The sequence below is a fragment of the Quercus robur genome, chromosome 6, assembly GCF_932294415.1.
Source record: "Quercus robur chromosome 6, dhQueRobu3.1, whole genome shotgun sequence".
In the NCBI taxonomy this organism is placed as follows: Eukaryota; Viridiplantae; Streptophyta; class Magnoliopsida; order Fagales; family Fagaceae; genus Quercus; species Quercus robur.
In genome coordinates this window covers 36,037,709-36,049,508 of record NC_065539.1, presented here as the reverse complement: position 1 = coordinate 36,049,508, position 11,800 = coordinate 36,037,709, and positions in this window count along the sequence as shown.

Genomic DNA, 11,800 nt, shown 5'->3' with positions numbered 1-11,800 from the left:
TTGATAAGGGTTAAATTGTAATTTTTACATACTCTAAAACCCTACTATTTAAACAAATATATCATTAGCTTATTTTATTCTACCCAATGTGGCTCTCTACCTCTTTTTTCTCTCTAGCAAAGTTAGAAAATAAGGTACCAATTTTAACGTTTTCTTTTGTCTTTATTAGAAACAAATTTATATATTATTGAATTATTCATTCCATTCAATGTCTTTCTCAACATAGATTTCATCATGAACATAATAGAATGTTTTCTATTGTTATTAGGTACAAGTTTGTAGGTTTGTGTTTGTGTTATTGTGTGTGGCTGTTATTTGTATTTCTTTCCCAACATCATAGCATGTTATTTGTAGTTCTTTCTATCATGAACAAATTGGAACAACATAATAGCATGTTTTGTAGATATATATATATATATATATATATGTTAGAAAAAATGAAAGTTTCAGATTAGTTTCACAAATAAAAATACGGGTATTTGTAGATATATATATGACTCACAAATAAAAGTTCTTTCATAAAAATAATATATATACACATACATATATATTGTGGCAGGGAAAAATAAGCCAAGCTTACTTTTTACCTCACATAATTAATTTATAGAGATGGGATGCCAATCAACCTTTGTTACCCTTGTTTAAGCGAGTTAAGCTTGAAATGAAAGGATGAGTACTAGGAATGAGTATGAGACAAGGAATTGATTAACAATAATCTCGGATTGCTTGTATTATGTTCCTCAGGTTTAGTCTGAGGTACAAATTTACACTTGTTCTTAACTTACAACGATGTTTCTTTTCCTTTTTGTTCAGATTTCCCATCCACCTTTCACAGAGGCCACTCTGCCTTATATAGTCACCCAAGTTGTATCTTGGCCTTCCATTTAGAGGGGTAGAGTTCATTTCCCTTGATACTTGTCCCAGTAGGGCCTTACTAGAAGGTTTCTACACTAGGTTATGAGCTGTGATGATACTATTCAGGGGTCATTTCCTCATTAATGCGACCAGCTAAGTGGGTTCAGAGCATTGAATGTGGAGGTGATGGATTCTTTATCTACATTCTTCCTTTTCTTGCTTGACGACAATTCTTCCTTTTCTTCCTTGGTTGGTGCCTGATGGTCTTCAGAATTGGGCCTCGGCCCTCCCGAGGATGTGCTTGTATCCTTAGGATCCTCAGGTATTATAGTCTCTTTGGCCTTGTGGTGAGTTGTTATATTCGCCTCGAGGGTTTGCTGTCAGTACTTTCTGAGGTTTGTTCTTTTGATATTGGCCTCCTCTTATTTGTCCTTTGTTCTCGAATTCTCGTCAACACACACACACACACACACACACACACACACACACACACACATATATATATATATATATTATAAAATATAAAAGAAAAAGGATATTTTAAGAAAAAATGAAAAAAGGACTTCCAGATTAGATTATAGAAAGACTTAGATAAATACTTAGATAATATTATTAAGTTTTTACTAAAAGTTAGTTTGACTTGATGGGATAAATTTATTTATAATTTAAAGTATATTTTTATTAATGAAACAGGTAATTTTTTTTTTTTTTAAATTGTAATAGCTGTGGGGCAAATTAACAAGAAGTAGAGTTTTATAAGGTAGGGCAGGGCTTCGTGGGGCCCTAAGGAGTGGGAATGGGGTAAGAAAAATTTTTCCGTCATGCGGGGTGGGGCAATTAAGGATGGGGCAGGGCGAGGATGGGGCAAGACAAAACCATGAGGGGTGGCGGCAAAGACCCCATCCTTCAGCCACGCCCTGCCCCATTGCCATCCCTATCACATAGGCGATTGACTTGTCATAGGGTCTAATAGCATCATTACTTTCTAGAGCCACAATGATAGTAGCTTAATTTTTCATATTTATATTATTATTAGAAAGCATTATCATTCTTAATTTTTCATATTTATTTTATTATTTTTGGTTTTTGAATGATGTTCAATAAATAATTTTGTTCTTAAAAATTAAATTTAATGCATGAATATGTCTTTGGTAGGAGAATAAAAAATTGGTTCTTGTAAGAAGGGCATGAGAAGAATTAAGGAAAGTCACACTAAATTGGTTAGTAATTTAGGCATAACTTTCAGCTCATATATCATTGTGATAATTCAAGTTGGAATGAAAAGCTAACTTTAAATGTTACAACATTGTAGTTTACTAAAATTTCAAATTTTGATTTTTAATTGGCCAAAAAAATTTAGTTAAGTGAAGCTTGAAAATCAGATATTTTTTCCAAATGGGAATTCTACTTGTAATAGGATTTCTTGGTCAATTTAAAGGTTCTTTGGTCAAAATTCAAGGGTGTGATAGCTTTGAAATGAAAATTAGGTTTTGTTATAGTTTCTTTCCAATTTTTAGAGTTTTCTTTGGTGTAATGACTTGCTAGAAGTCTTGGTAAGGTAAGGTGTGAAACCATGATTTTAAAAACCGGTTTGAACTAGCTGGTTCAATTGACCAAGAAATTGGGTGACAGACTTTAAATTTGTCCAGAAAAAGCAGCTAAAACCAGTAAAAACCAAGAACCAAACCCTTTTTGGTCCTTTGACCATTCCAATTTTTAAAACCATCGGTGAAACCCAACCTTCTATTGATATGTTCTTAAAAATACTTTTATAATTTTAATGTTTAAGTTATTTTCTTTTTGATTTATTAACTTATCTAGAAATTTTTTTAGTTTTGTATAATAATTTGATTTAGTGTAAACTCTAGGCATGTTAAACGCTTAGGATTCCCTACAAATTATTTCACTAGCTTTGTCTTGTCTAAAATCAATCAAATTCTTAAAACTACTTTGGGAAATTAATTCTTGAGTTCATATTGCTAAATCATCTGACTAAGATCATCTTCCATATGAATTTTAGTTGAGTTATAAAATACAATGATTAGTATTACCAACCGAGGTGTTGCATGGTGGTCCATAAATCTCAGTGTTTTAAAATATTGTTATTTCCCTCAATATAATTTTTCTTAGCCTAGCCTCGGTTAGGTGGAGATCAAGGGATGCACGGAGCTCAATCCTTTTTGTTAAGGTTTGGGAATCATACATCCCTTATCAATGAGTCAAGAAAGATTTCCATCACTAGCTAGCTCAGTAATAGTTTCTCTTCAATTAAATTTTATAATTTTGAATTTTATTTCATCTTTTGGTTTGATAATCATCTCCATTTTCCTGTGGATTCGACCTTTCTCAACAATCTTGCACTAAGGGCAATATTAAAGTTGTAGTACACAACTTGAGCTTCCATGCTTTACAAGATCTACTAGAGGAAGTACATCTTGGACAACACAAGTATAGAATTTCTTCACTCTTTTAACCATATTTTGCAGCTGGTTTTTAGCATATCTAATCATATCTTGTACACAAAAGCAATTCAAAATTATGCGTGGAAAACTTCAACTAAATTGGAGATGGACATCAATTTATTTCAATCTTTCTTTGGGGGGCAGGTTGGGTGTGGGATGGGGGGGGGGGGGGGGAGGGGGGTGTGGTGGTTGGGGAGTAGAACTAGATTTCGACTGTGCATGTGCATCTAACAAAATATGTGACACATACAAGTACCAATAATATCCAATGAAAACAACAAAAGTGGCCATTTTATGAGTGAATCAATTAAAGTATATCCAAAAAACAAAAGTTCTAAAAAAAAGAAGGAAGAGATTGAGAAAAAGAAAAAGGAAAAATAGATATACATTTATGTTGTAGTTAATTGTGAACGTGTGCTATAATTTTGTTTTACCGATGTTTTATATACATTTTTTTTAGCAATTTTTTTATATACCTTAATCATTGTAAGAGGTACGGTGATTTATTCTTATTCAAAGATGATATAATATTGGAAAACGTTTGGGTCTAAAAATGTTTAAATTACTTTACTTCAACCTATAATGTGGCAATTGAACATATTATCCATGTGTAATAATAGTTATATGGCTTTTTTAATTGGTCATGTAATTTGTAAATAATATACATGGATAGTTTTATAAATTGCTACATAATGAGTTGAAAATGATAGTTTCAAATATGTTTGGAACAAAATCTTGTTCTAAAATATAACTGTAGGCTTTCAAAACAAAATTGTTCAAACTCACATTACTTAGATTTTTATGGAAGCTATACAGAAGTTAATCCCTCATAATTTGACTTCTTAAATAGAACTTATGTGAAATTGAAACAAGAAACAAGAGTGAAAAGGGTAGTTTCAAATATGTTTGGAACAAAATTTTGTTCTAAAATATAATTTGACTTCTTAAATAGAACTTATGTGAAATTGAAATGAGAAACGAGAGTGAAGTAGGAGATTGAGTTTGTACCTGAAGAGGTAAAGTCACGTAGGTGATTGGGTTTTGACCTTCCGAAAATCCACTTGTTGATCCACAGTAGTAATGGTTTTGTAGGGTTGGAAGTAAGCGGCTACGAGCACAACTGTGGGCTCACCACAGCAATAGAAAGGCAACAATGGATGGTCAAAATCCAATATTGGAAGTAGAGCCTCCTTGTTGTTTTCCTATCAAAACCCATACCTATTTTTTTCCTCGTTCAGTTTTCCTACTCTATTCTTTTCTCCTTTCCCGATTTGTGTGATTTTTTTATTTGGCAAAAATACTCTCTTTTTTCCTATATTATAGGAGTGGCAAAATTAGACATGACTTGTGAACTCAACATGGAATTAATAAATTATAGGTTGAGACTTAATGAGTTCGTGTTAGGGACTGAGCTAGAGCTTGGTATAAAGGGGGGCAAAGTATAACAAAAAAAAAAAAAAATTATTATAAAACTCTAGATAAATTTTCTATTTAATATTAATAAATGGTCAACAAGAATATAGACACAAATCACAAAATCATTATTTCTTTATATATATATATAGTGAACAAAGAAATAAATGCACATACAGAAAAAAATATATATATTCATCGTCGCACTATGTACACAACAAAATACAATTTACTAACTTTATTATATCTAACCATGGCTATTGAGTAGAATTGTGGTGTGTCTTTATATTAGAACTCCTTTCTCTCTCCCTTGTGTGTGTGTTTGTTTTTCCAAAAAAAAACTTTATTATGTCTCATGTCCCAATTAATTTTAAAGTTTCAAACAAACTCAACTTTTACTTTTAAAAAAGACACTAACAAGACAAACCTAATTATTAACTATTAAAGAAATTTCAATTCATATAAGCACAAAAAGACAAAATTCAATTCACAGAGCATAACACGTGGGTGGATATCAAGTTATCAATTCACCACTCTACTATTTTTTTTTTTTTTAGAGTTACTTTTGAAGTCTCTTAAAAAGAGAAAGAACTCTCTGTCTCTCTCTCTCTATGTCTTTTGTTTCAGACAATTTAAGAGACTCTTTTTTTTGCTTGTTGCTCACTTGCTCATATGAGAGAGAGAGAGAGAGAGAGAGAGAGAGAGAGAGAGAGAGAGAAATACTAGATTTGGTGAGTCTAGGCTAGGGGTAGGGTTGGCTGATCTGCTGTTGCCGTGTTGCTGCTACTGTTGCTACCTCTCCCTTCATTGCTTCAGTTCAACTGTTCAACCTCTGAGTCTCTTGGTTAGGCTTAGGGTTTTGCTTGTTTGTGTGGCTTTTGTTTTGTTTTGTTTTTTTTTTTTTTTTGGATTTTCCTTAGCCAGAAAGATATGTGGCCATGAACTAGGGATTAAGCGGAACAAAATTGACTAAGAATGACAGATTAGTTTTGTTTTAAAATTTTGAAAGGTCGGGCTATTTCTTTTTGATAAAATTTGGTTGATTGGCTTAAATTTTCTTTAGCTTTGATATTTATGATTTTTTTTTTGGCTAAATTTTATTTTAGGTTAGATCCATAAATATATATATATATTTTTTTTTATGGCCTTTTAGAGTGCCAATAATATTGTTAAGAGGGGTAAGTGTAATTTTATTGAACTAAATCAGTAAAATTAATACATAAATATATATAAGATTTTTTTTTAAAAAATTTTGGGGGGGATGGGGGGGGGGGGGGGTAGGAGGGCACTGCCCCCCGTGTCTAATAATAACTCTATCCCTAGTTTGTGTCATATTTGGGTTTACATGACTGACCCGTTTAATAAACGGGTTGGGTTAGTATCCATTACATGGAACCCGTTTGACCCGTCTGAACCATTTAATTAAATGACATTTTACTAATATACCCTTCAAACACAAGGTATATAAACTTATTAGTTATTGTGGTTTATTTTCTTTGACATATTATGATTGATTATTTGTGATATTGAGATATGATTTAGTTTTGAATGATTATTTGTGATGCAGTTACTCGTTAGTTCTGAATTTTATATTAAAAATATTTGTTTGTTTGGTTTTTCATAATTCATATCAATTGGGTTAATACTAATTTCTTTTGTTGTTGATAGAATCTGATAAATAGGTTTATACAACTGACCTGTTTAATAGATGGTTTGTTTTAGGGTTGAGAAATCTTGACCCGTTTAATAAACATGCCAAGTTAGTGCTGACCTATATAGTCGATGTGTGCACCCAAACTGGTCTTCACCAAAGTAATGGGGTCACAATTTATTTATTGGTGTGATCACTCTCAATCCTACAACTTAGGCCCAAAACATGCCTTGATTCCTCTGTGTTCCCCCAGTATTTTCCCTCTCTCACACTCTAACAGTCTTAACCCCCCCCCCCCCCCAGATTTTTTTCCAAACCCCATTCCTTTGCCTTCTGCTCCTTCTTATAGTCTCCTCTTAGTAGGGTTGTCATCATTATCTCCCAACTCATACACATATTCCAATGTTCATTAGAATCCTAAGGGATCCTCACGAATTTAGAGGATTCCCTTGGAACTTGTTCTAGACGTCAAATAGCGTTCGGGAGCGGATCCCCATTGGAACTATTAGTCTTTGGCTATCAATCTCGTCGGGGGTCGTGTCTCACTCTAACCACCTTTGTTATCGGTTAATGTCTAACCGACCCCCTATGAACATCTTAAGTGCTATCCCTTAAACCATGGTCCCTATCTCGAGGTTGGGCCCACTGTGATAAGGCCCAAGGTTAACTCCCCACGTGCGTATCAAGCTTAAATTTCTTGATAGGCCTCGGGTTTCGCGCTAGGCTTTATTTAATTGGGTTGACATGGCCACCTAGGCCCAGCCCCTCATAATAGCCCCCCGCAATCCTATTTCCACATAGTGGAGATAGGATCGAGGTCCTGCTACCCCGTCATCGGTGCATTTACTTCTATCCCGCCCAAGAGGATTGATGGTTGTACCTCGGGAAGGCCAACAGTCCACCTTTTAATGCAACAGATAGGATAGCTTGCTCCATTCGAAAGACGTAGCAGGATCTAAGATATCAGACGACCTAGGTGATTTGACACTTCGTTTATTGAGGCGTGTGAATCAAAATGATGGTATGCATTTATTGCAGTTGGATAGTTACAATTAATGACCCTTGTTTCTATAAATACCACCCATAATCTGCATTTCCATCTTCTTTAGTTTCTGTTAAGTTCTAGACATTGCCTTCCTTTGCTCCCGAGCCCTCAATCTCCCTACAAGATCACTCTCCTCCATAAGAGACCACTTTGTAAGTCTTCTTCCCTTTGACTATCTCCTTATAACTTAGTTAGATTCGATAATATGCCTTTTGCATACTTATTGAAAACTAGGGAAGATATAGAATCCTTCAAAGTTAGATACAATATCCCTTGTGATGTTGAAATTTCATACTGTCACGAAGGAGAGATAGTAGACCAGAGGCTTCCCCAAGTCGTGTTTTTTCCCTTAATGTCCATTCTTAAGGGCGGGGTCAAGTTCCTTATAGACCCCTAATTACTTAGGACCCTCAGTTTTTATGGCCTTAGCCTCGATCAGTGTTTGCCCAATTATTACGTAGGGTGTCTCATCTACTTGTATGGCCTGAGCCTTACCCATCACGACATCAAATTTTTGTACGCCATTTGGGGAAGTCTAAAGAATGGGTACTACCTTCAAACCCATAATACCACAGTTAGGTTGATATCTTGCTTCCCCGATTCCAACAGGAACTCGACGAGGGAATATGTGAGAGTGAGTGGTAACTGGCTGAACGGAGAGATGACTTGCCCGACCTCTCTTCGACAGATAGGTTGGTACTTTCTTTTACCGATTCCTAATATTCACCAATCGTGTTCCCCTTCCCCTTTCTCTCTCAAATTGTTTTTTTTTTTTTAATTTTAATTATTATTATTATTATATATATTTTTCTTTTTTGTTATTTGCTTCTCATCCATTTCACTACATTCTTGGTTTCTCACTTACACATACTCCTTTCCCGACCATAGTTTCTAAGAAGTTCCAGCTGGACATAAGGGTGGTGCGTGTCATAGAGCTCAACTTCATCCTTCCCTTAGAGATATTCGTGCATTACGACAGTCAGCTAAGAGCCTTTCACCTGATCTTGGGTTGCATTCCCTCCTACACAAGCTACCAGAATTCATCAAGTGCTATGACGGTTGGCAGCTCATTGTTATCGTATCTGGATGTTCGGTTGCCTGGGTTCTTGCCTAAGGGACTCACTTCTAGGGAAGCTAGGGATTTAGGTCCTCGATTGGTCAGACAAGACTCTCTCAAACCTATCCAAGATAGTTTAGGCGACACTGTCTTCCAAAACTGAGCAGAACACATTCCTGTGGAGGCTCTCATCTTAGGAGATTCTAATGAAAAGGGTCCGAACACCGAAGAGACAAATCTCGTGCTTTCAGATCCAGCAAAAGGGATGGTCAAAAAACAGTCAATGGCCCTGGATCGCTGGTGTCCAGCCGCACAAGCTTCGGGGGGCCAAGCTTCTGCCCAGTCCACCCCTCAACAAACAACTCCTCCCATGCCCCAACAGCAAAGGAAGTGCCAGAATGGTATCAGTCGTGCTGTGGTCAAGGACAACACCCTTTTTGTTACCCACCTACCCACTCAAGTTTTGGGTTGGTCGACTGTTCCACTAACCAATAAGACCCCCCAGGAAACACAACCGCCGAGCCAACCTATCATAATTGGCTCATAGGTAGCGGCTTCTTCCTCGGACTCTATTGCCAGGTGGGAGTGCACTTTCCAACTAGGGGATAAGGTCCTACCCACCAACTCTTACCTTCGGACATGGAGGAGTGGCGAGAGGGGCCATGTATCGAACTACCTTGGGCAGGCTTTGTTGCTTCCTGCTAACATGGAGCATTATTCTAGCTGCCAAGACGATGATTTGGTGCTTAAGCTGAAATGGCACATTATAGCGGTATATTTTACCTCCACCAGATTTACCTCCACCAGATTTACCTCCACCAGATTTCACTTATTATTATTATTTTTTAAATTTTTATGTCCCTCAATTCGCAAGTGTTACCAATCAGACAAGAATAACCCAGTTCTAGCTTTCTACTAATTCAAGCCGCCCAATTGACCCATGTTGTGGAGGGTCGGTTGAAGGATGCGTAGGAGGAGATCAATAAAGAAAAAGCCCTAAAACAGGTAGCCAAGACTAGTTGAAAGAGAAGACCCTGGGGCTGAATGTTATGGAGCAACGAGCAACAACTACCGAGAAAGCGCTGGAGCTAGCCGAGCAGAAGGCTAGTGAGGCTTAGGGCAAGCTCAGGGAGACTAAGCTTAAGCTCATAGAGAATGCGAGCATCCTTTCTGCTCGGGACAAGGAATTCACCGACTACAAAGGTGAAGAAAAGGCTCGAAAGCAAACTTACAATAGGGGCTTCAAGGATGCTGAAAACTTAGCTAGCCCCATGATCTTTCAGGCCCAAAATTTCAGGTTTATGGAAGGCTAGATGGCAGCAGTCAACGCCATTGGGCTCCCCGAGGAACCTTCGCCTAACAATCCTCCAGCTGATCAAGGAGCCCTTGCACTAACTCCTTTGATCACCGATACTCTCGGAACTTAGACTTGTTAAAAACAAAACTATTATTTAGTTTTTCTTTTTCTTCTGTCTCTTTTTATTTTATTTTATATTTTTTTTATGCTTCCTTATGTGGGCTAGTACCCGTGTATTGAACTATCTTCCCTTTTATGAATTTATATAAGATGGATGGTTTTAACTTTCACCTTATTCTATTGTAATTGTATGATAAAGGACAATGCCATTCACTTGCCTTCATCCAACTCTTATTAACATTCGTACCAAAAGTTGCTTAAGTGTCAATGTTGAATGGCACACTAATTTGAGTGTTCAATAACAGAATTAAATTCAAGAGTAATCGTTAAAAACTTGATTGGGTATTATCATTCGGTAAAGCAACAGATAATTTATGCGTTTGGTGGAAACATCCGTGATTCGCTTAAGTGTTATCCCTCAATAATGTAGTACGTAACTTCAATCACTTACGGTACACTGCTCCTCATGCACCTTTACTAGTTAATATTAGGCACGCATCTAAAAGTAGGGGTATTCCCCGATCATTAGTCAAAAACAAGGATGTTTGGCGATTGAAGAATGAGTTTATGTCATAACTTGTATTCCGATTTGAATATTGTTGTCGATGTTTATCCGTGGCTAGCGGTTGGGATTGGGCCAAGGTCACATCTTTATCCTTAGGGAGATATTAAGGTTTCCATCTGGTCGGTAACCGGAGTCAGGCCAAGGCCAGATTTCTATCCTTGTGAAGACATTAAGGTTTCCATCTGGTTAGTGACTGGAGTCAGGCCAAGGCCAGATTTCAGTCCTGTGAAGACATTAAGGTTTCCATCTGGTCAGTGACTGGAGTCAGGCCAAGGCCAGATTTCAGTCCTGTGAAGACATAAAGGTTTCCATCTAGTCAGTGACTGGAGTCAGGCCAAGGCCAAATTTCTGTCCTTATGGATAAATATCAAGTACATGTACAGACGCTTTAGCGTTCACTCCTGAAATTCATCTACTTTCATTGTCCTTATCAGCTTACAAATTAAAACACTAATTCCATACATCATATTACATTCACTGGTAATACTTCTTTAGATTGTAGACGTTCCATTGTAGGCTCCTACTTCGGCCGTAGCTGTTACTCGGTAGGGTCCTTCCCAATTAAGGGCCAACTTTCTAGCACTTTGATCTTTCGTACTCCCGATGGCCTTTCGCGAAACGAGATCTCCTTGCACAAACTCCTGAGGCCTGACCCTTCTGCTGTACCATCGAGCTAACCTTTGTTGACAATCAGCAAGTCACATGGCTACCATGTCTCTCCACTCTCCCAAGGCATCCAGATTCCCGACCATACACTCATCATTATGACCCTGCATAAAGCCTGCAACCTTTGAGCTTAACAAACTAACTTCAACCGGTATAACTGCTTCGGCTCCGTAGGTCATGGAAAAAGGCATCTCACCCGTCAACCTCCTAGGAGTTGTTCGGTATGCCCACAGTTTGTTTGGCATAAATTAATTTAAATCCAACCAAATCACCACTAAGTAAATAAAAAATGCTAAAACTATTACAAATATTACCATAGAATATTAACACACTAGTTCGTAAGGCATATGTAGTAAAATTTGTAGCATCTCTAGTTAGCATCGGTCAAGTAAATTAGTCATATTAAAAATTAAGAAATAATTGATTTTAAATAAAAAATTTAATTTTTTTTTTTTTTTTAGAAACAAACTAACCGATAAATGCACATACTTAATTACACTCTCTCACAAAGTCCAACCTTAGCTCCATTGGTCGAGTGGACGACTGTAGTAGGAACAATTAAATTAATTCTTAATAAATTAAATATTAATAATTGATATTTAAATACATAAAAGCCCATCAAAAGTTTTCGGCTTAGCTTCAAATTGTTTTTAGTCAACCACGTGAGGA